The sequence below is a fragment of the Chlorocebus sabaeus genome, chromosome 15, assembly GCF_047675955.1.
Source record: "Chlorocebus sabaeus isolate Y175 chromosome 15, mChlSab1.0.hap1, whole genome shotgun sequence".
In the NCBI taxonomy this organism is placed as follows: Eukaryota; Metazoa; Chordata; class Mammalia; order Primates; family Cercopithecidae; genus Chlorocebus; species Chlorocebus sabaeus.
In genome coordinates, this window is record NC_132918.1 from 64546918 (window position 1) to 64571496 (window position 24579).

Genomic DNA, 24579 nt, shown 5'->3' on the forward strand with positions numbered 1-24579 from the left:
ACCACAGTGCAATCAAATTAGGACTCAGGATTAAGAAATTCACTCAAAACCACACAACTACAATTACACGGAAACTGAACAACCAGCTCCTGAATGACTCCTGGGTAAATAATAAAACTAAGGCAGAAATCAGGAAGTTCTTTGAAACTAATGAGAAGAAAGAGACAATGTACCAGAACCTCTGGGACACAGCTAACACAATGTTATAGCACTAAATGCCCACGTCAGAAGCTAGAAAGATCTCAAATTCACACCCTAACATCACAATTAAAAGAGCTAGAGAAGCAAGAGCAAACAATTGCAAAAGCTATAAGAAGACAAGAATTAACTAAGATCAGAGCAGAACTGAAGAAGATAGAAACAAAAAACCCTCCAAAAAAATCAATGAATCCAGGACTGTTTTTTTAAAACAACAAAATAGACAGCTAGCTAAACTAATAAAGAAGAAAAGACAATGATAAGGGGAATATTACCAATGGCCACACAGAAATACAAACTACAATCAGAGAATACTGTAAATACCTCTACACAAATAAACTAGAAAATCTAGAAGAAATCGATAAATTCCTGGATGCATACATCCTCCCAAGACTAAACCAGGAAGAAGTCAAATCCCTGAATAGACCAATAACAGGTTCTGAAGTTGGGGCAGTAATTAATAGCCTACCATCCAAGAAAAGCCCAAGACCAAAAGAATTCACAGCTGAATTCTACCAGAGATACAAAGAGCAGCTGGTACCATTCCTTCTGAAACTACTCTAAGCAATTAAAATGGAGGGACGCCCCACTAACTCATTTTGTGAGGGCAGAATCATCCTGATACCAAAACCTGGCAGAGACATAACAAAAAGAGAAAATTTCAGGCCAATATCCCTAATGAACATTGATACAAAAATCCTCAATACAATATGAACAAATTAAATCCAGCAGCACATCAAAAAGCTTATTGACCATGATCAAATCAGCTTCATCCCTGGGATGCAAGGCTGGTTCAACATATACAAAACAATAAACATAACACATCACATAAACAGAACCAATGACAAAACCACATGATCATCTCAATAGATGCAGAAAAGGCCTTCCATATAATATAAAAATTCCTTTATGTTAAAACCTCTCAATAAACTAGGTATTGATGGAATTTATCTCAAAATAAGAAGAGCTATTTATGACAAACCCACAGCTACTACCATAATGAATGGGCAAACACTGGAAGCACTCCTTTTGAAAACTTTCACAAGAAAACGATGCCCTCTGTTACTACTCCTGTTCAACGTAGTATTGAAAGTTCTCACCAGGGCAATCAGGCAAGAGAAACAAATAAAGGGTATTTGAACAGGAAAAGAGGAAGTCAAATTGTCTCTGCTTATAGGCGACATGATTGTACATATAGAACAACCCATTGTCTCAGCCTAAAAACTCCTTAAGCTGATGAGCAACTTCAGCAAAGTCTCAGGATAAAAAATAAATGTGCAAAAATCTCAATCATTGCCATACACCAACAATAGACAAGCAGAAAGCCAAGTCATGAGTGAACTCTCATTCACAATTGCTACAGAGATAATAAAATACCTAGGAATACCAATAACAAGGGATATTAACGACCTCTTCAAGGAGAACTACAAACCACTCTTTAAGGAAATAAGAGACAACACAAACAAATGGAAAAACATTTATCCTCATAGATGAGAAGAGTCAATATTGTGAAAATGGTCATAGCGCCCAAAGTAATTTATAAATTCAATGCTATTTCCATAAACTACCATTGGCATTCTTCATAAAATTAGAAAAAAAATACTTTAAATTTCATGTAGAACCCAAAAAGAGTTTGTATAGCTAAGATAATCCTAAGCAAAAAGAGTAAAGCTGGTGGCGTCACTTTATCTGACTTCAAACTATGCTACAAGGTTACAGTAACCAACAAGCATGGTATTGGTACCAAAACAGACATATAGAGAGCAATGGAAGAGAACAGAGGCTTCAGAAATAATGCCACACATCTACAACCATATGATCTTTGACAAAGCAGACAAAAACAAGTAATGGAGAAAGGATTACCCATTTAATATTAATAAATGGCACTGGGAAAACTAGCTAGCCATATGCAGAAAACTGAAATTGGACCCTTTCCTTCCACCTTATACAAAAATTAACTCAAGATGAATCAAAGACTTAAATGTAAAACCTAAAATCATAAAAACTCTAGAAGAAAACCTAGGCAATACTATTCAGGACGTAGGCATGAGTAAAGACTTCATTATATGAATGCCAAAAGCAATTGCAAACAAAAGCCAAAATTGACAAATGGGATCTAATTAAACTAAAAAGCTTCTGCACAGCGAACAAAACTATCATCACAGTAAACAGGCAACCTACAGAATGGAAGAAAAAATTTGCAAAATACACATCTGACAAAAGGCTAATATCCAGAATCTATAAGGAAATTAAACAAATTTACAAGAAAAAAACAAACAACCCCATCAAAAAGTGAGCAAAAATATGAATGGACACTTCTCAAAAGAAGACATTTATGCAGCCAACAAACATATGAAAAGCTGAACATCACTGATCATTAGAGAAATGCAAATCAAAATCACAATGAGAGACCACCTCACACCAGTCAGAATGGCAATTATTAAAAAGTCAAGAAACAATAGATGCTTGTGAGACTGTGGAGAAATAGAAATGCTCTTACCTGTTGGTGGGAATATAAATTAGTTCAATCATTGTGGAAGACTGTGGTGATTTCTTAAGGATCTAGAACCAGAAATACCATTTAACCCAGCAATCCTATTACTGGGTATATACCCAAAAGAATATAAATCAATCTACTATAAAGACACACACATACATATGTTTATTGCAGCACTATTTACAATAGCAAAGACTTGGAACCAACAGAAATGCCCATCAATGATTGACTGAATAAAGAAAATTGTGGCACATATACACCACGGAATACTCTGCAATTGTAAAAAGGAATGAGATCATGTTCTTTGCAGGGACACAGATGAAGCTGGAAGCCATCATCCTCTAGCAAACTAACACAGGAACATAAAACCAAACACTGCATGTTCTCACTCATAAGTGAAAGTTGAACAATGAGAACACATGGACACAGGAAGGGGAACATCACACACCAGCACCAGTTGAGGGGTGGTGGGTGAGGGGAGGGAGAGCATTATAACAAATAGCTAATGTATACTGGGCTGAAAACCTAGATAATGCGTTGATAGTTGCAGCAAACCACCATGGCACATGTATACCAATGTAACAAAAGTACACATTCTGCACTTGTATTCCAGAACTTAAAGGAAAAAGGAAAAAAAAAATAGAAAGCCCCACTTGTGGTGCATCTGAAGAGAGAGCAAGGCAGCCACTGTGAGGAAGCCAGAATAACTTGTCTTCATGTTTCCCCACTATCTCCCATGCTGAACAAAACCTTTAAGATCCTGAAGAGGGGCACTAGATTCTGTTGCCCTTAGATCATAGGCGAAAACTCATTGTAGTTGGGAGAAGAGAACAGTAACAAAAAAAAAAAACTTTCTACTCTGGGAGAATGGCAAGAAGACCTGACGTTAGAGATTCCTTGTCACTAGAAGAGGTACCAGATCACAGAGAAGCCTTCATCCCTGAGATCCAGTGTTTTAGCAGCTGCCTAACACTGAGACTAAATCCAAACAACAGAGGACACACTCCCTGCCTCTCACCACAAAGTCAGCAAGAGTTGAGTAGTCAGCAACAGCACTCTAATTCTGGAAGAGAGGCAAGACAGAGACCTTCTATTAGAAGCAGGTACAAAGAGAAGACCTACTGGAGATAGAGATAGAGAAAACTCCTTTAATAAAACAAATCTCAGCATAAGGTCATGCTAAAAGAACTGAAAAAACTCAGCCACAACAAAACCCAAATCTAGATCAATTCCTGACTAGAATGACTCAAACTACCACACTAAAGGTCTATCAAAACATGTGTGCCCATTTCTAGGCCAACAGAATAAAACTTAAATATGATTAAGTTGGAAATATCAGAAAGGGAATCTAAAACAACTAAAATTAGTATGTTAAAAGTTTTAATAGAAAAGGTAGAAAACAGGCATGAGCAGATAGTGAAACTATACACACACGCACACACACACAATGCTAAAAGTAAAAAACATGGTAAAAGAGATGAAGAAATCTTTCAATGGGATTGTCAGTAGACTAAACATAGATGAAGAATACATCAGCTAACTTGACAAAAGGAGAGTAGAAATTAACAAAAAGAAGGTGAAAAAGAAAAAGGAGTAAATAGAACATAACAGAACAGAGAATATTTGTGGGACAATATATAACAATTTAATGTATATGTAATTGCAATTCTAGAAAGAGAAAAGAGAGAAAATAGGTCAGAAGAAATATATGAGATGATGAAATTATCTCTTCAAAATATTTAAAGAGAAAATGGCTAAAATTGTTAATATTAATGAAAAGCAACAAACCATAGATTCAATTAACATAGAGAAACTAACACAAATAAATATCAAATAATAATAATTACAATAACATCTGTAGCTAGATTCATAATATCTAAACTGTTGAAAAGGCAAGATTAAAAAGAAAACCTGAGGTAGCGTGCCCAAGATGGCTGAATAGGAAGAGCTCCAGCCTCCAGCTCCCAGCGTGAGCGACACAGAAGATAGGTGATTTCCGCATTTTCAACTGAGGTACTGGGTTCATCTCACTGGGGCGTGTCAGACAGTTGATGCTGGTCCATGGGTGCAGCCTGACCAGTGAGAGCTAAAGCAGGTCGAGGCATCGCCTCACCTGGGAAATGCAAGGGGGAAGGGAATTCCTTTCCCTAGTCAAGGGAAATTGAGACACACAATACCTGGAAAATCGGGTAACTCAGAACCCAATACTGCACTTTACTAAGGGTCTTAGCAAATGGCACACCAGGAGATTATATCCCACACCTGGCCCAGAGGATCCCACGCCCACGGAACCTCCCTCATTGCTAGCACAGCAGTCTGAGATCTAACTGCAAGGTGGCAGCGAGGCTGGGTGAGGGGCGCCCGCCATTGCTGAGGCTTAAGTAGGTAAACAGTGTCACCAGGAAGCTCAAATTGGGTGGAGCCCACTGCAGCTCAAGGAGGCCTGCCTGCCTCTGTAGACTCCACCTCTGGGGACAGGGAATAGCTAAACAAAAAGCAGCAGAAACCTCTGCAGATGTAAAAGTCCCTGTCTGACAGCTTTGAAGAGAGCAGTGGTTCTCCCAGCATGGAGGTTGAGATCTGAGAACAGACAGACTGCATGCTCAAGTGGGTCCCTGACCCCTGAGTAGCCTAACTGGGAGACATCCTCCACTAAGTGCAGACCAACACCTCACACCTCACACAGCTGTGTACATGCCTGAGACGAAGCTTCCAGAGCAAGAATCAGACAGCAACACTCACTGTTCAGCAATATTCTATCTTCTGCAGCCTCTGCTGCTGATACTCAGGCAAACAGGGTCTGGAGTGGACCTCAAGCAAACTCCAACAGACCTGCAGCTGAGGGTCCTGACTGTTAGAAGGAAAGCTAACAAACAGAAAGGACACCCCCACCAAAACCCCATCAGTACGTCTCCATCATCAAAGACCAAAGGCAGATAAAACCACAAAGATGGGGAAAAAGCAGTGCAGAAGAGCTGGAAATTCAAAATATCAGAGTGCATCTCCCCCTCCAAAGGAATGCAGTTCATCGCCAGCAATGGAACAAAAGTGGACAGAGAATGATGAGTTGAGAGAAGAAGGCTTCAGTTGATCAAACTTCTCAGAGCTAAAGGAGGAACTACATACTCAGAGCAAAGAAACTAAAAACCTTGAAAAAAGAATGGATGAATGGATAACTAGAATAATCAATGCTGAGAAGACCTTAAAAGAACTGATAGAGATGAAAACCATGACATGAGAACTACGTGACAAATGCACAAGCTTCAGTAACCAACCCGATCAACTGGAAGAAAGAGTATCAGTGATTGAAGATCAAATGAATGAAATGAAGTGAGAAGAGAAGGGTAGAGAAAAAAGAGTAAAAAGAAATGAACAAAGCCTCCAAGAAATATGGGATTATGTGAAAAGACCAAATCTACGTCTGATTGGTGTGCTTGAAAGTGACAGGGAAAATGGAACCAAGTTAGAAAACACTCTGCAGGATATCATCCAGGAGAACTTCCCCAACCTAGTAAGGCAGGCCAACATTCAAATTCAGGAAATACAGAGAACACCACAAAGATACTCCTCGAGAAGACCAACTCCAATACACATAATTGTCAGATTCACTAAAGTTGAAATGAGGGAAAAACTGTTAAGGGCAGCTAGAGAGAAAGGTCGGGTTACCCACAAAGGGAAGCCCATCAGACTAACAGCAGATCTCTTGGCAGAAACTCTCCAAGCCAGAAGAGAGTGGGGGCCAACATTCAACATTCTTAAAGAAAAGAATTTTCAACCTAGAATTTCATAACCAGCCAAGCTAAGTTTCGTAAGTGAAGGAGAAATAAAATCCTTTACAGAAAGGCAAATGCTTAGAGATTTTGTCACCACCAGACCTGCCCTACAAGAGATCCTGAAGGAAGCACTAAACATGGAAAGGAACAACTGGTACCAGCTACTGCAAAAACATGCCAAAATGTAAAGTCCATCAATACTAGGAAGAAACTGCATCAACTAACGAGCAAAATAAACAGCTAATATCATAATGACAGGATCAAGTTCACACATAACAATATTAACCTTAAATGTAAATGGACTATATGGTCCAATTAAAAGACACAGACTGGCAAATTGGATAAAGAGTCAAGATCAATCAGTTTACTGTATTCAGGAGACCCATCTCAATTGGATAAAGAGTCAAGACCCATCAGTTTGCTGTATTCAGGAGACCCATCTCACATGCAGAGACACACATAGGCTCAAAATAAAGGGAAGGAGGAAGATCTACCAAGCAAATGGAAAACAAAAAAAAGCAGGGGTTGCAATCCTAGTCTCTGATAAAATAGACTTTAAACCATCAAATATCAAAAGAGACAAGAGGGCCATTACATAATGGTAAAGGGATCAATTCATCAGGAAGAGCTAACTATCCTAAATATATATGCACCCAATACAGGAGCACCCAGATTCACAAAGCAAGTCCTTAGAGACTTACAAAGAGACTTAGACTCCCATACAATAATCATGGGAGACTTTAACACTCCACTGTCAACATTAAACAGATCAACGAGACAGAAAGTTAACAAGGATATCCAGGAATTGAACTCAACTCTGCACCAAGCAGACCTAATAGACATCTACAGAACTCTCCACCCCAAATCAACAGAATATACATTCTTCTCAGCACCACATCACACTTATTCCAAAATTGACCACATAATTGGAAGTAAAGCACTCCTCAGCAAATGTACAAGAACAGAAATTATAACAAACTGTCTCTCAGACCACAGTGCAATCAAACTAGAATTCAGGACTGAGAAACTCAATCAAAACCGCTCGACTACATGGAAACTGAACGACCTGCTCCTGAATGACTACTGGGTACATAACGAAATGAAGGCAGAAATAAAGATGTTCTTTGAAACCAATGAGAACACAGATACAACACACCAGAATCTCTGAGACACATTTAAAGCAGTGTGTAGAGGGAAATTTATAGCACTAAATGCCCACAAGAGAAAACAGGAAAGATCTAAAATTGACACTCTAACATCACAATTTAAAAAGCTAGAGAAGCAAGAGCAAACATATTCAAAAGCTAGCAGAAGGCAAGAAATAACTAAGATCAGAGCAGAACTGAAGGAGATAGAGACACAAAAAAACCCTCCAAAAAATCAATGAATCCAGGAACTGGTTTTTTGAAAAGATCAACAAAATTGATAGACTGCTAGCAAGACTAATAAAGAAGAAAAGAGAGAAGAATCAAATAGACATAATAAAAAAGAATAAAGGGGATATCACCACCGACTCCACAGAAATACAAACTACCATCAGAGAATACTATAAACACCTCTATGCAAATAAACTAGAAAACCTGGAAGAAATGGATAATTTCCTGGACACTTACACTCTCCCAAGACTAAACCAGGAAGAAGTTGAATCCCTGAATAGACCAATAGCAGGCTCTGAAATTGAGGCAATAATTAACAACCTACCAACCAGAAAAAGTCCAGGACCAGACGGATTCACAGCTGAATTCTACCAGAGGTACAAGGAGGAGCTGGTACCATTCCTTATGAAACTATTCCATTCAAGAGAAAAAGATGAAATCCTCCCTAACTCATTTTATGAGGCCAACACCATCCTGATACCAAAGCCTGGCAGAGACACAACAAAAAAAGGGAATTTTAGACCAATATCCCTGATGAACATCAGTGCAAAAATCCTCAATAAAATACTGGCAAACCGAATCCAGCAGCACATCAAAAAGCTTATCCACCAAGATCAAGTGGGCTTCATCCCTGGAATACAAGGCTGGTTCAACATATGCAAATCAATAAATATAATCCAGTATATAAACAGAACCAAAGACAAAAACCTCATGATTATCTCAATAGATGCAGAAACGGCCTTTGACAAAATTCAACAGCCCTTCATGATAAAAACTCTCAATAATTCGGTATTGATGGAATGTATCTCAAAATAATAAGAGCTGTTTATGACAAACCCACAGCCAATATCATACTGAATGGGCAAAAACTGAAAGCATTCCCTTTGAAAACTGGCACAAGACACGGATGCCCTCTCTCACCACTCCTATTCAACATAGTGATGGAAGTTCTGGCTGGGGCAATCAGGCAAGAGAAAGAAATAAAGGGTATTCAATTAGGAAAAGAAGAAGTCAAATTGTCCCTGTTTGCAGATGATATGATTGTATATTTAGAAAACCCCATCATCTCACCCCAAAATCTCCTTAAGCTGATAAGCAACTTCAGCCAAGTCTCAGGATACAAAATCAATGTGCAAAAATCACAAGCATGCTTATACACTAGTAACAGACAAACAGAGAGCCAAATCATGAATGAACTCCCATTCACAATAGCTTCAAAGAGAATAAAATACCCAGGAATCCAACCTACAAGGGATGCAAAGGACCTCTTCAAGGACAGCTACAAACCACTGCTCAGTGAAATAAAAGAGGACACAAACAAATGGAAGAACATACCATGCACATGGATAGGAAGAATCAATTTTGTGAAAATGGCCATACTGACCAAGGTAATTTATAGCATGTATACCATCCCCATTAACCTACCAATGACTTTCTTCACAGAATTGGAAAAAACTGCTTTAAAGTTCATATGGAATCAAAAAAGACCCCGCATTGCCAAGGCAATCTTAAGTCAAAAGAACAAAGCTGGAGGCATCACACTACCTGACTTCAAACTATACTACAAGGCTACAGTAACCCAAACAGCATGGTACTGGTACCAAAACAGAGGTATAGACCAATGGAACAGAACAGAGCCCTCAGAAATAATGTCACACATCTACAGCCATCTGATCTTTGACAAACCTGACAAAAAGAAGAAATGGGAAAAGGGTTCCCTATTTAATACATGGTCCTGGAAAATTGGCTAGCCCTAAGCAGAAACCTGAAACTGGATCCTTTCCTTACTCCTTATATGAAAATTAATTCAAGATGGATTAGAGACTTAAATGTATAAAACCCTAAAAAACCATATGGTTTTTTAAACCCTAGAAGAAAACCTAGGTAATACCATTCAGGATATAGGCATGGGCAAGGACTTCATGTCTAAAACACCAAAAGCAACGGCAACAAAAGCCAAAATTGGCAAATAGGATCTAATTAAACTAAAGAGCTTCTGCACAGCAAAAGAAACTACCATCAGAGTGAACAGGCAACCTACAGAATGGGAGAAAATTTCTGCAATCTACTCATCTGACAAAGGGCTAATATTCAGAACCTACAAAGAACTCAAACAAATTTACAAGAAAAAAACAAACAACCCCATCAAAAAGTGGGCAAAGGATATGAACAGACACTTCTCAAAAGAAGACATTCATACAGCCAACAGACACATGAAAAAATGCTCATCATCACTCGCCATCAGAGAAATGCAAATCAAAACTACAATGAGATACCATCTCACACCAGTTAGAATGGCAATCATTAAAAAATCAGGAAACAACAGGTGCTGGAGAGGATGTGGAGAAATAGGAACACTTTTACATTGTTGGTGGGACTGCAAACTAGTTCAACCATTGTGGAAAACAGTGTGGCGATTCCTCAAGGATCTAGAACTAGAAATACCATTTGACCCAGGCATCCCATTACTGGGTATATACCCAAAGGATTATAAGTCATGCTGCTATAAAGACACATGCACACATATGTTTATTGCGGCACTATTCACAATAGCAAAGACTTGGAATCAACCCAAATGTCCATCAGTGACAGACTGGATTAAGAAAATGTGGCACATATACACCATGGAATACTATGCAGACATTAAAAAGGATGAGTTCGTGTCCTTTGCAAGGACGTGGATGCAGCTGGAAACCATCATTCTCAGCAAACTATCTCAAGAACAGAAAACCAAACACCGCATGTTCTCACTCATAGGTGGGAATTGAACAATGAGATCACTTGGACACAGGAAGGGGAACATCACACACCGGGTCCTAATGTGGGGAGGGGAGTGGGGGGAGGGATAACATTAGGAGATACACCTAATGTAAATGACGAGTTAATGGGTGAAGCATACCAACATGTCACATGTGTACATATGTAACAAACCTGCACGTTGTGCACATGTACCCTAGAACTTAAAGTATAATAATAATAATAAAAAAAGGAAAACCTTGAAAATAGTTAGAGAAAAAAAAGACATCATATACAGAAGAACAAGGAAAATAATTGCAGCAGACATCTTGTCAGAAACTATGTAAGCCAGAAAATACTGAAGAGCATCTTTAAATTGTGAAACATAAAATAATCTGTCAACCAAAACACAACATCCAGTTAAAACAAATTCCAAAACAGAAAAGAATAAAGAATTTTCAGGCAAACATAAACTAAGATTTGTTACTAGCATATCTGTACTACAAGAAATAGTAAAGAGAGCTTTTAAAGCACAGGACAAATGATTGAATTTCAATGAATGAAAAACTAAGTCTTGGTGGCTAGGCATATGGTAAAATTAATTACAGGGAGACTTTCTGTTCCTTAAAATACATAAAGCAGATGAAGAGTGAAGCCACAGAATGGAAGAAGTTAGCCACAATACACTTAACTTTGAAATTATTTGTATCCGTATACATAAATAAATAAGAGAAAAATGGACAACACAATAGAAAAAGTAAAAGGACTTTAACAGGTACTTTTCAAAAGAAGATATCCAAATGGTCAATAAATATTTTAAACTATGTTCAACTCATTAGTAATCAGTAAAATATGACTTAAATGTAAATGAGACATTACTAGGATGTGTGAAACTAAAATAACTGACAAATGAAGTGCTTACAAGGATGTATAAGAACAAGAATTCTCATAAGTGTTTGAGAATGATACATGTGGTTGTAAATGATACATGTGGAAGACTGTAATTTTTAATAAAATTAAAATATATACCTGCTCTATGATCCAACAATTCTAAGGTATATGTTCCAAAGAAGTGAGTCCATACATCCACATGGAAACTTTTATGAGAATGACATTGCAGACTTAGTAATAACAGCCCAAAGTAAGAAACAATCCAAATGTTAATCAACAATAGAAAGGGAAAATAACTCATGGTAAAATCATATGATGCAATACTTTATAGCAATGAAAGGAATGAAATACAACTAGAGACAACAACACAGGTGAGTCTCACAATCAAAATTTTAGTGAAAGGAGCTAGATTGAGAAGAGTATCTACTGTATGATTGCATATTTTTAAAGTTCAACAACAGGCAAAATCAATCCCTGGTGGTAAAATCCAGAAAAAGATAAGCTTTATGGAAGGGAGTAGGGTAAGACTGGGAGGGTACATGAAGAGTGCCCATAATGCTTTATTTCTTTATTTGCCTAGTAATTAACAGTTTGTTCATAATGTCATAATTACTTAAAAGGCACATGTATGATTTGTGAACTCTCCTACATGTCTGTTAGAGTTCAGTAACATTTTTATTGTTAAAAATAATAAAAAGAAAGTAAAGCAAAGCATGTGGAACTCCAAACTTGAGTAAAATCAATTACTGTGTAATTGGCAGCTATTTATTGATCTAAATATTTTCCTGGAAACAAACATTCTGCATTGGGTAAGTGGTTGTCGCATGGGTTACATGCTTGGTCTTGATAGGCAGCCCTGTGGAGTCAGTTCAGGTTAAATCAGTCTTTGAGACAGCAGTGCCCAGTGGGCAGCTTCTCTTTGCTGTTTTCTAGACTTTTCACTGTTTACTTTATGCTCCCTTCCTGCTGAGATGTTTCTAGTATTAACAACAAATAAATGACAGTTGTAGCCTATGAAAAGCAATGTCTTAGGTAATTCTTTTGTGATGAATCATCTGATTTTTTATTAATTCTTGTTCTTTTTGATTTTAAGAGAAAGCAGAGAGCATCACCTGGATTCCTGCCACTGATTAATACTCTTTGCTGTTTACTTGCCAATAATTGAAGAGATTTACTTTTCTAAAGTATATGATAATTATAACAATAGCAATGCTCATTTGCACAGCATTTTAGAAAACATTTTTAAATGAATTATCTCATTTGACCTTTATATCAGTCCTGTTAAGAAAAGTGCAGCACATGAGAACACATAGACACACAGAGGAGAACAACAGACACTGGGGCCTGCCAGAAGGTGGAGTATGGGAGGAGGGAGAAGATCAGGAAAATTAACTAATGGGTACTAAACTTAATACCTAGGTGATGAAATAATCTGTACAACAAAACCCCATGACACAGGTTTACCTATATAACAAATCTGCACATAAAATAAAAGTTAAATTTAAAAAGAGTTACAATTGCAGTGGATTGAAATATGTTTAATCTTTATGCTTACTCTGATTTTAAAAGAATAAAGCTCACTGGTCACCTTGAGAAAAAAAAAGTGGAGCAGACATTATTATCTTCATTTTATTTAGGAGGAAACTGAGTTTCGGATATATGTTGAAGAATAAATGCTTTATTTGAGACGAGTAGGGAAAGATGAAGCTTTAATATCACTGAATTTTTGTCTTCCCAGAAGTAGATCCTGAGCCAAGTGCAAAGAGTTTCTTTGGAACAAGAAAACATGAGAAGGAAGTGGAGAAGCGAGAGCGGTAAGGTAAACCAACAAATAAAGAATTTGTTATCAAATCATTTACCACTGTGGGCTAGTGGTATTTAATGCTGCTCTGGGAATAAGAGTGATATTATTCTAACCCAAAGAACAAAGGAAGTAGGAGCTAGGGTATTTATCCACCCACACTGAGGCCTGTATTAGTCCCTTTTCACACTGATATAAAGAAATACCAAAGACCAGGTAATTTATAAAGCAAAGAGATTTAATTGACTCCCAGTTCCACACAGTTGGGGAGGCCTCAGGACACTTCATGGTGGAAGGTGAAGGGGAAGCAAGGACCTTCTTCACATGACAGCAGGAGACAGAAGTAAAATTAGGGAAAATGACAAACACTTATAAATACATCAGAGCTCATGAGAACTCACTCACTATCATGAGAACAGCATGGGGGAAACTGCCTTCATGATCCAATCACTTCCTTCCTTCAAAACATGGGGATTACAATTTGAGATGACATTTGGATGGGGACACAGATCCAACCATATCAGGGCCATTAACTTTCTTACTCTTCTGTCCTGTTGCATAGGTGGACAAAGGGGATTTTGGAGACCAAAAATGCCCTGAGGCAAAGACATGCAGGTGCTAGCAGTTGGAATTCAGGCCCAAGAGCTCTGATGCTTGTGATAATACGGGAATTAACAAGCCTGCTATACTTGGTAAATAAAAGAATTTATCATTTGTGATTGCTTTCCTTGCATCCATTTCCTATCTTTTTATTCTTGTATGAGAATTTCCTATTACTTTTAGGGAGCAAAGGGTGGATCAGGCAACTTATGCTGGTCCAAAAAGAGTTATATGTTAACATTTTCTGGATCTCTGGGAGAAAGTCCCCACTTTATCCTGATGAATGTGGAAAAAGCAGCCTGTAGCCCCAGCAACTGTTGGAGTCATGTTGACATTATAAAAGAAGATAACCTGAAGATGAAGCTCATAAAGTGGAAGATAGAATGGGAACATAAAACCAGTTTCTCAATGACATTATTAATCCCTGGCTGAAGACTTACCTGAAACAACCTGAAAAACTTGACTTTATGATTAAATAAAATAATTGATTCCCTTTGGTGTTTAAGCAAGTTGGAATCTCTTATGTTTTCACTTACAGTGAAACAATTCTAACATAAAATATATGTAATCTAAAATAGTGTTCATTTAAAGAAGCATTATCATTTTATATACTACTGAGGAAAAAATACTTCCAATTAAACTAAGAATCAGTGACTTACAATCCCTAAGGTTTTGAAATTGTTTTACTTTTTGAAAGATCTCTGTTAGACATTTTTAGATGTAGATTTTTAAAATGTAAGTTTTGCGGGTATTCATCAGAAAGAGTATATGGGTGAGAGTCAAATATGCTAGTTAAGAGAATCCTACAATGTGTTCCCATTCAGAGTCCAACTCTTCTCAAATCATTTCAGTCGTGAGCATCATCAGTGCTCATATGTTCTTAGTGCATATTCCTTGGCAACATAGCTTTTCTTAAATTGAAAAACAGGAAACCGATCTGTTTTCTCTTACTACAGAAATCTAAAAATGTTAAAATTCTAGCATTTAATATAAATGGAATAATAATACACTATGTACTCTGGTTTCTTTATATACATTTCTAAGATGTTTCATGTTGTCACATGTAGCAGTAATTCATTCTTTTTTTTTTTTTTTATTACTGAGTAGTACTATATTGTATGTTTATAGTTTTCTATCCATTCATCCAGTTTGGAGCTCTTGTGATTATACCCACTATAAGCATTTGTGTACAAGATTTTCTGTAGACATGTATTTTATCTCTATTAGGTAAATAGGGATGGAACTGATGTATCATATAGGAAGTATATGCTTAACTTCACCATTACTGCAAAATTTATTCCAAAGTGCTTATATATTGCCACTAGTGTGTATGAGACTTTTAGTTGCCCCATTTTCTTCCCAACATGTGATACTGCCAATCTTTTAAAAAACAATTTTGCCTTTCAGTTGAGTGTATAGTTATATCTCATTATTTTATTATGTGTGTTCCTGATAATTAATAATGTGCTTATTAGTTGTTTGTATGTCTTATTTTGTGAAATGTTTGTTCAAATATTTTGCCCATCTTTTTTTTAATTGAGTGCTTGCCTTTTTATTATTGAGTAATGAAAGTTTTAATGTTTACTGGAGATTTCTCTCTATCAGATATTTGTACTGTAATTTTTTTTTCTAATTAGTGGCTTTTCTTTTGCCTTCCATATTAATGCCTTTCAAAGAATAGTTTCTTTTTTTATTTTGATTATATTTAATTTATAATTTTTTCTTATATTGTTGGTACTTTTATAACCTATCTAAGAAATCTTCTTCTTAACTCTATATTAACAAAGATTTTCTCTTTGTTGCCTTTAAGAAATTTTGTAGTATCAGCTTTTATGTTTAGATCTATGGTCCATTTTACATTATTTTTTGTGCATGGTGTGCGATAAAGGTCAAGACTTTTTTTTTTTTCCCAAAGAAATTTCCAGTTTCAGAATTGTTAGTAAAAGATTATACTCTCCCTATTGAAATATTTAGGTACTTGTATTAGTCAGGGTTCTCCAGAGGAACAGGACTAATATGATAGATGTATATAGGGAGTTTATTAAGGAGTATCGACTCACGCGATCACACGGTGAAGTCCCACAATAGGCCATCGGCAAGCTGAGGAGCAAGGATGCCAGTCTGAGTCCCCAAACCTCAAAAGTAGAGAAGCTGAGAGTGCAGCCTTCAGTCTGTGGCTGAAGGCATGAGATCCCCTGGCAAACCACTGGTGTAGGTCCAAGAGTCCAAAAGTTGAAGAACTTGGAGTCTAGTGTTTAAGGGCAAGAAGCCCCCAGCACGGGAAAAGATGGAGGCCAGAAGACTTAGTCTAGTCCTTCCACATCCTTCTGCCTGCTTTTATCTTAGCTGCACTGGCAGCTGATTAAATTGTGCCCACCTAGATTGAGGGTGAGTCTGCCTCTTCTAGTCCACTGACTCAAATGTTAGTGTCCTTTGACAACACCCTCACAGACAAACCCAGGAATAGTACTTTAAATTCTTCAATCCATTCAAGATGACACTCAGTATTAACTATCACAGTACTATAAACCAAAAATTAAATGAATGTCCTCCAACCGTCTGAATGGACTTCCTCCTCAGCCAGGGCTCTTTTAAAATTTAACTTGAGAGATTGGTTCAAGCCATGACAGAAGTGGGGGTTGGACATGCCTCTTTATACCTCTCCGGCATTAACGTCAACACAGACTCTAAGTCTGATAAGAGATATTTTACAACCTGTTCTCTAAAGCCTGTTACATGGAGGCTTCACCTGCATGATAAAACTTTGGTCTCCAGGACCTCTTATCGCAACCCAGACATACCTTTCTATTGATCCCAGGTCTTTGGATAAACTAAATCAATTGTCAACCAGAAAATGTTTAAATCTACCTATAAGCTAGACCCCACTCCCCTTCAAGTTGCCCATCTTTCTGGATCAAACCAATGTTTTTCTTAAATGTAGTTGATTTAAGTCCTATGCTTCCCTAAAATGTATAAAACCATCCTGAATTCCCAACCACCTTGGGCACAAGTTCTCAGGACCTCCTGTGTCACAGGTCATGGATCATATTTGGCTCAGAATAAATCTCTTCAAATATTTTACAGAGTTTGATGCTTTTCATGGACAGTATAAATATTAGAATTTAATTAATCTTATATAAATGGATCTATTTCAGTAGTCTATATTTTGTTTCTTTCATTTTTATGTCTGCCTTTACATCAGCTCTATACTGGATTATTGGAACCATATACCCTTGGGAGGGGTCCTGGGTGATGGACTATATCCATATGATAGCTTCCATTTAAAATGCCTTGAAGAGCTAAGATTTAAAAGTCCTTGAATAACTAATGTGAAGGTAGTCTGCAATACATAAGGGACTGTATTTTAAAGAAAAACAAAATTGTTTAGAGTTACCGAAGTTTACATGTAGGATACAAAATGTATACTTAGTATACAAAAGAGAGACCGTGTGGTCTCTTTTTTGCCATCTAGTGGAAAGCTACTGTGATTCACTTCTCTTTGAGGTATTTGAAAACTGGAAGGAATCTCAGTTACTCTGTAGTAAAGCAGTTCTCAAACCTGGGTTTGCATTGCCTAGGGAAGTATATATTTCCCAATAATCAGGCATTCTCCACCATTTAAACATATTTTTTACTTTATTACTACCTATCATATTTATACTAATATTGCGTATAGCCTTTTTAAAATCAATTTAAAATGCTATAGGTAGGTAGATAGACATGAGCGGGGCAGGAGTGGTCTCTCCCCTCAACCACTAGAAAAGTCAGGTGATGGTTCAGCAGTTAATCTCATTGCCTCTCTAAAAGTGAAATATTGGCAGCCGGTGCCAGGGAGAGGCCATTTCCTGAGGATTCATACCTGTGAACATTAAAGTGTTAATTAAAGGCAGACTCCAGGGAGAAGCAACTTCCTGGGCGCGCACATTAGAGACAAAATGGCGAAGTACAATCTTCTGGGTACACTCCACTGGAAAAAGGGAAGAAAGCCTCAGACGGGCATGTATGTAACTCCCTAAACTCACTGAGTATGTTCAGTTCCCAAGGGTAGGAGAGCACCGCACATGAGGAAAGCTGACCCTAAGAGACGAATCATGGGAAAGAGGTGAGCCTAAGAAGTCCTAGGATCAAAGGTTAAACATTCTTCTTTTTTCTCTCTTGGGCCTCGGTGCCCATTTGGATCTCTTCCAAGGGTTCCTTCCTCTTTCCTGTTCTAAAGCCTTTTTAATAAATTTCCACTTCTGCTCTGGAACTTGTCTCAGTCTCTTTTTCTGCTTTATGCCCCTCAGTGAAATTCTTTCTTCTGAGGAGGCAAAAATCGAAGTTGCTGCAATACCTACAGATTCATCCCTAGTAACTTGGGGTAACTCAGATCTCTGCTAACAAAAGAATGTAAACATTAAAGAATATTTTAATCATTAATAAAATAGGAAAATATTTTTCTAATATGTATTTTAATAATGGATAAATGTTAAATAATGTCGTCTTGATATAATCTGAACTCATCCAACAAACAACTCATAGTATCATACTCTGAAAAATACTGCACTAGAGACCTATAAAACTATGTTGCATGTCCTTACGGGAAATTACCACAGAAAAGTGAGCAATATTGAATCTAGTCAGTAAGTTTCTTTTTGGATATCAAAGATTTTGAATGTTTATGATATGATTTATGTGTCCTAAGAGTTCAAGACTTGGACTGAAATTCAAGTCCCTTGATTCCAAGTCCAGTGATTTTCCAATTATACATTGGAAAAGGTTCCAATGTTTGGAAACCTCTTTTCTCTGTTTACCTTCTGAAATATGTATATTCAAATTATCATACATAGTTTGTGTAAGAAGGGAGCCATTATCCATACTAATATAATAGTGTGAAAAAATCCAATTGTAAGTTATGTTTTTGATTTTTAAAATTTATAATCCACAAAAATCAGCAAACTATTTTTGTCATGTTTCAGGAAGCAATTAAATGAAACTTGAAACTTTGTACATGACAAAATAAATTTTAAACTTAATGACTATTTAATTAAAATATTAATTTAATTAGCAGCTTTTAACTTCTAATTTTACCTGAATGCAATCAATGTGACTAAGTACTATTTATCCTTTAAATATATTAATATACATTTAAGTAAGCCATTCAAGGGCTTATTTTTAAAAGACTTAATCCTTTTAAAAAAATTAAAAAGGATAGGAAATAGTGGTGATTTTAGCTACTGTCCCCAAAACTCTTCTGCATATGCTTAAATAACCATTTAACAGCAATTAGAATAAAACTGATAGCTGTTCTTTTTTGTTGTTGTTATATATATATATATGTATGTGTGTGTGTGTGTGTGTGTTTATTTGTCTTTGGCAAAGAAGAATGAGTAAGCTTACAAAATGCTATCAAGGGAAGTGTTTAACTGTTGAAACTGAACTTAATATAAAGGATCTACAGTGTGGGCTTATTGATTAAAAAAAAAAAATCTTTATTTCCAAAATTCAAATAAACTCACACTTCTGCACCATACTCTACAGAAGCAAATAACACACTGAGTCAAAGGACCAGCTGCTTCATCAAGCAGTACTTGACTCCACTCCTTCATTCATTCATACATTCACTCATGCCTCATTGAGGCAATCACATCTCTGTGGTACCTGAATAATTTCGTGAATTGTTTTAATTTTGAATTATTTTGTACATTAAGCATACCCATGATACTGATCCTTGTGTATTCTTTAAAGGAAAGAATAAGCCGTTACATCCTCACCCTATCAAATATATTTTAGTATTTCCAGTGTTTTGTATAAGTTGTTTCTTTGGATCTACTCTCTCACTTCCCAAAAATCATTGTTACTGTCACATAAAATTATCAGCTAAAAGAAAGAAAGGACTAGTGAAAAGTTAACTATGAATTATATTCTTTTAAAATGTATCACTATTTTGGAAAATAATGTCTCTAAAATCTCTGCCCTATAATATGAAAGTGTTGACTTTTTTATTTAAAAAAAAATCCATAAGCTTAAAGATAAAAATTCTAATAATTTTATTATTTTATTAACTTCATTATTTGAATGTTTTCATTTTTCCTTTTGAGTAAAACTCAAATGTGATTGATTTATCTTTAATGTTATATTTTATGTGTGTGTCTCTTAGAAAGAATAAGACAGCATACAGAATCAGATAATTGTATAATAGAATGATCAATTAATGTGCATGTAGAAGCTACTGAGCTTTTAATTCTTGTTCTTATTATAAACTATGTGCATAATAGGCTTTATTGAATTTTCCATCTGTTTTCTCTCACATCTGTAATTTGAAATGAAAGCTTTTGTTAAAGAAACCCAGAATTGTTCTTTTCTAATTTTTCTTAGAGCTTAAAATATTATCAAAGTGTTGTAACTTCTAAATTCCTTGATACTATTTTGTCATATCTGGATTTGCATATTTCCTAAGGCAGAATCTTCGAGTCCTCCAACTTTGCAGTCTCAATAACTCTTTGTCATCCTTACTATATATTCTACATTTAACAGGCAACAAGTATGTATATGCTCCATACTTAGTTAAATGGTAGGGGATACAAATAAATAAGATTGATAGATAGAAAGTGAAGGTTAAACAACAGGTTATGTAATAACTCCAGGTAGTTTTATAAACCGATGTTGCAGATACTCTGCAATTCACTAGATATTGTTACATTCTCTACTTCAATTTTTCTTCTTGAGTTCTGCTAACCTCAAGGTAGCCTGAATGCATATACCAGGGAGAATGATCTGAAGTGACAGCCATAACTTTGAATTTTTAAAAAATTCCTTTATTAAAAAGAATATATCACCATACTTTAATACAAAAATGAAGCTTCTGGAATATGTGTCTTATCTTGTGTCTTTAGAAATAACTTTACCACATACCATGAATTATCAAAGACACATATATGCCAGTTCGAGAAGCACTGAAGGTGGTCTACAAAAGATTAACTGCCATAAATATTTTATCAGAATAATTTAACTCAAAAGAAAAGAAGGAAATTAACCTTCCATGGGCACATTAGAGATTGTGCATCAAGAAGTACACCATGTTAATAGTCTCAAAAATATTGATCTGGGAAAAAGAGCTACAAAAGCAAAGTCACAAGAGTATTCTGCTAAGACAATTTAGATCGAAGTACTCTGTCTTTACTTGGCTGCTTGACTTTGGAAAAGTCACAGTCTTTTTTAGTGTGCCATCCCTCCCCTGCTGGAGTCATTGCATAGCTTCTATAGTCTTCTCTAGTGTTGTCATCCTGTGAGTCTAAAATGTACTGAATTTCTTATCATTTTACAACATTTCACTTTGAATTAACAAACACAGTAGAGTGGCAATGTTCCCTAACTGCCAACCTCATCACCAGAAAGTGTTTTGGCAGTGTAATTTTAAAACACGTTTTGACTGCCTGCTATTTTGAGGCTGCTGCAAAGAGAAGAAAACAGCATTTATTGAGCTACTATCATTTGCCACTCACTGTATACTCAGCAATAAAAAAGAAATGACCCAAGACTGCTCCTTCCAGTTTATTTAGAAGCAGTGTTTTTAGGGGGAAATTAGAAACATTTCAAGATGGCAGCAACAAAGGAAACACTAAATATTCAAGATTTAAATCACTTCAAGTTAAAGTGATGGTCAAAGTGGAAAAAAATTAAATGTAGAAGACTTTTTTTTTTTTTTGAGATGGAGTCTCGCTCTGTTGCCCAGGGTGGAGTGCAATGGTGAGATCTTGGCTCACTGCAAGCTCCGCTTCCCAGGTTCACACCATTCTCCTGCCTCAGCCTCCCGAGTAGCTGGGACTACAGATGCCCGCCACCACACCTGGCTAATTTTTTTGTATTTTCAGTAGAGACGGGGTTTCACGGTGTTAGCCAGGATGGCCTTGATCCCCTGACCTTGTGATCTGCCCGCCTCGGCCTCACAAAGTGCTGGGATTACAGATGTGAGCCACCGCGCTTGGCCTAAGAGTAGAAGATTTTTAAAGCAGGTGAATTTTCGCAAAATCTGGAAAAGAAAAGAAGATGGTAGCTAATAATAAAAAGAAGAAAAGAAAGAAGGGATTGAGTTGAAGAAGTAACAAAAAATGTAGTTGAAATGAATCTGCAGTTCAAAGATTTTCAATTAAATATTAGAATGAAGAAATTGGCAATATGGAGACCCTAGCTAAGTTCACCTCATCAATACACACTGCCTAAGTATCCCAGCATGTGCAGAGAATACAAGTTTGTATTGAAAACGTATGAAGAACACTGGTTCAGGACAGGTACTATGAAAGGTAGAAAGAATCTAAAATGTAATCCTTGCCCCTAAGTTAGCTCTGGTCTAGTAGGAGACCTAACATGTGCAGCACTGGAAAATAATGAAACTATATTTTACAGAATGAAGTCAAGACATCAAAAGAAGATATGCCTTGATATTGCATGAGACATTACCAGACAGAGAATTTGGGTAGTGCTACTATAATTCTGAAAAGAAAGAGACCATTGAGCTAGTACCATGAGTTAATAAAAAAGAAGTGGATAGCATGATGTCTGACCACTAAGAACTTACAGTTTTTAAACATCTACTTCATCGACACTTAGAACTGCTCACATTCCCTCCCCTTGATTTCTTTTTTCTTTTAGCTGAGTGATGACGGCATTGCCATTTACATCAGCATTGAGTATCTATTCTCGTCTTCTGCTAAAACATTTGGTTTAAATACATACAAAGGAGCAGCAGGAGACTTAGAAAAGACTGACTTTATATATATATATATTGCTTGTGTGAAAGTCTAAAAACAGAAACCGGGGTAGAATCTAGGGAAGAAAAGGAGGGTGTGAGAGTCACTCTTTTCATCTTTAATGCACTAGGAAAAACTCTGAATTGTCTTTATCTGTATGTGAGCAAAGAGATACAGTTTTTCTTTGAAGTTCTCAGGGTCAGCAAGGATTATTGCTGGGGTTCAATTTTCAAATGAAAAGAAGTAGCTCCCAATCTTATTTTGAAAATTTCTATCTGAACATGGATCATATTACATTAAAGCCAAAGGGACTTTAGAAATCTGAACTTACTCTTCTGTCTTTCTTCCTCCATATGAATTTCCGAAATGTTAAGTGATTTGTTTAAGGTCTCAAAATTAGTTAACAATATGCTTGGAGTAGAGAACTTGAGTTTTCATATCTGGTATTTTGCTATTTCAATAAAAACAAGTGAGAGTTTTTTCTTGAAACTTACTACCAGGAAATGTTTTGATCTCATCCAAATAATCAAGATGCTAATTTTAGCTAAGCCATTTTTTTTTCTTTCTTTTTTTTTTTTTTTTCCTGAGATGGAGTCTTGCTCAGTCGCCCAGGCTGGAGTGCAGTGGTGTGATCTCGGCTCACTGCAGCCTCTGCCTCCCGGGTTCAAGAGATTCTCCTGCCTCAGCCTCCAGAGTAGCTGGGATTACAGGCGCCCGCCACCAAGCCTGTCTAATTTTTGTATTTTTAGTAGAGACAGGGTTTCACCATGTTGGCCAGGCTGGTCTCGAACTGCTGACCTTGTGATCTGCCTGCCTCAGCCTCCCAAAGTGCTGGGATTACAGGCATGAGCCACCATGTCCGGCCATCACTAGGCCATTTTTTACTCTCTATTTAGATGACAGCTTAATTTAATACTCAGGTGAGTAAACCACATTCCTTGTACAATAAATTGCTCCTGCCTTTATACTTTCTGATTTTTTCTATTTTTTTCCAATGTATTTTGAATTTAATTTTTAAAATAATGTATACTCATTATAGAAAATTTGCACAACATGTCCAAATATAAATAAGCAAAAATGTCTTATAATCTTTTCAGTTCACATTACTTTACTTGAAATAATTTCTATATATGCTTTGATTGTAAGCTGCCTTGAGATAATTTACGAAATAGAAAGAGGTTACTTTACAGATAAATTTATTTTCTTCAGCAGAACTTACATCACCTCACTTTTCACTAATATCCATCCATTTATTAATATGCATAGTTCATTTAGCTTAACAGGCATCCAACAAATGGGGGCCTTTTGAAAAATACATTTATGTTGGGCCAGATGCAGTGGCTCATGCCTGTAATGCCAGCATTTTGGGAGGCCAAGGTGGAAGGATTGTTTGACCCCAAGAGTTCAAGATCAGCCTGGGCAACACAGTAAGATTCTGTCTCTACAAAAACAAAATCAAAGAATTAGCTGGGCATAGTGGCATACACCTATAGTCCCACCTACTTAGAAGGTTAAGGTGGGAGGATCACGTGAGCCTGGGAGGTTGAGGGTGCAGTGAGCTATGACTGCCACTGCACTCCAACCTGGGCGAAAGAGCAGGACCCTGTTTTTTAAAACAAATGAACAAACAAACAACAACAACAACAACAACAAATATATATATATATGTGTCATGATGAGATTGAAGCCCCAGTACAGGACATGAGCATGGGAGCTTGGACTCATAGTGAATAGTTGCAGATTTAAGAAAGATTCTATAGCCTTAAAATCTTGTGATTTAAAGAACACACATTAATAGAAAATGCCTAATTTACATGAGGAAGTTTGGATCATATACCAACTCCTTGAATCATTTTTTTTGCATGTAAATGATCAGCTCAGCAGTATGGGGAAAAATGGTCGGGATATTATTTTAATTTCACATTTGCATGATTCAAAAATCAATAAGTAAAATTTATACACCTTCACATGTACATAT

The 24579-nt window shown here is 36.6% G+C and overlaps 1 long non-coding RNA gene across 2 annotated transcripts in view; it reads right to left on the bottom strand.

Annotated features, from left to right (window-relative positions):
* LOC103241740 (uncharacterized) overlaps nt 1–24579 on the bottom strand; it is a 158040-nt gene that overhangs the window by 124030 nt on the left and 9431 nt on the right. The gene's annotated exons all lie outside the window — the stretch shown is intronic.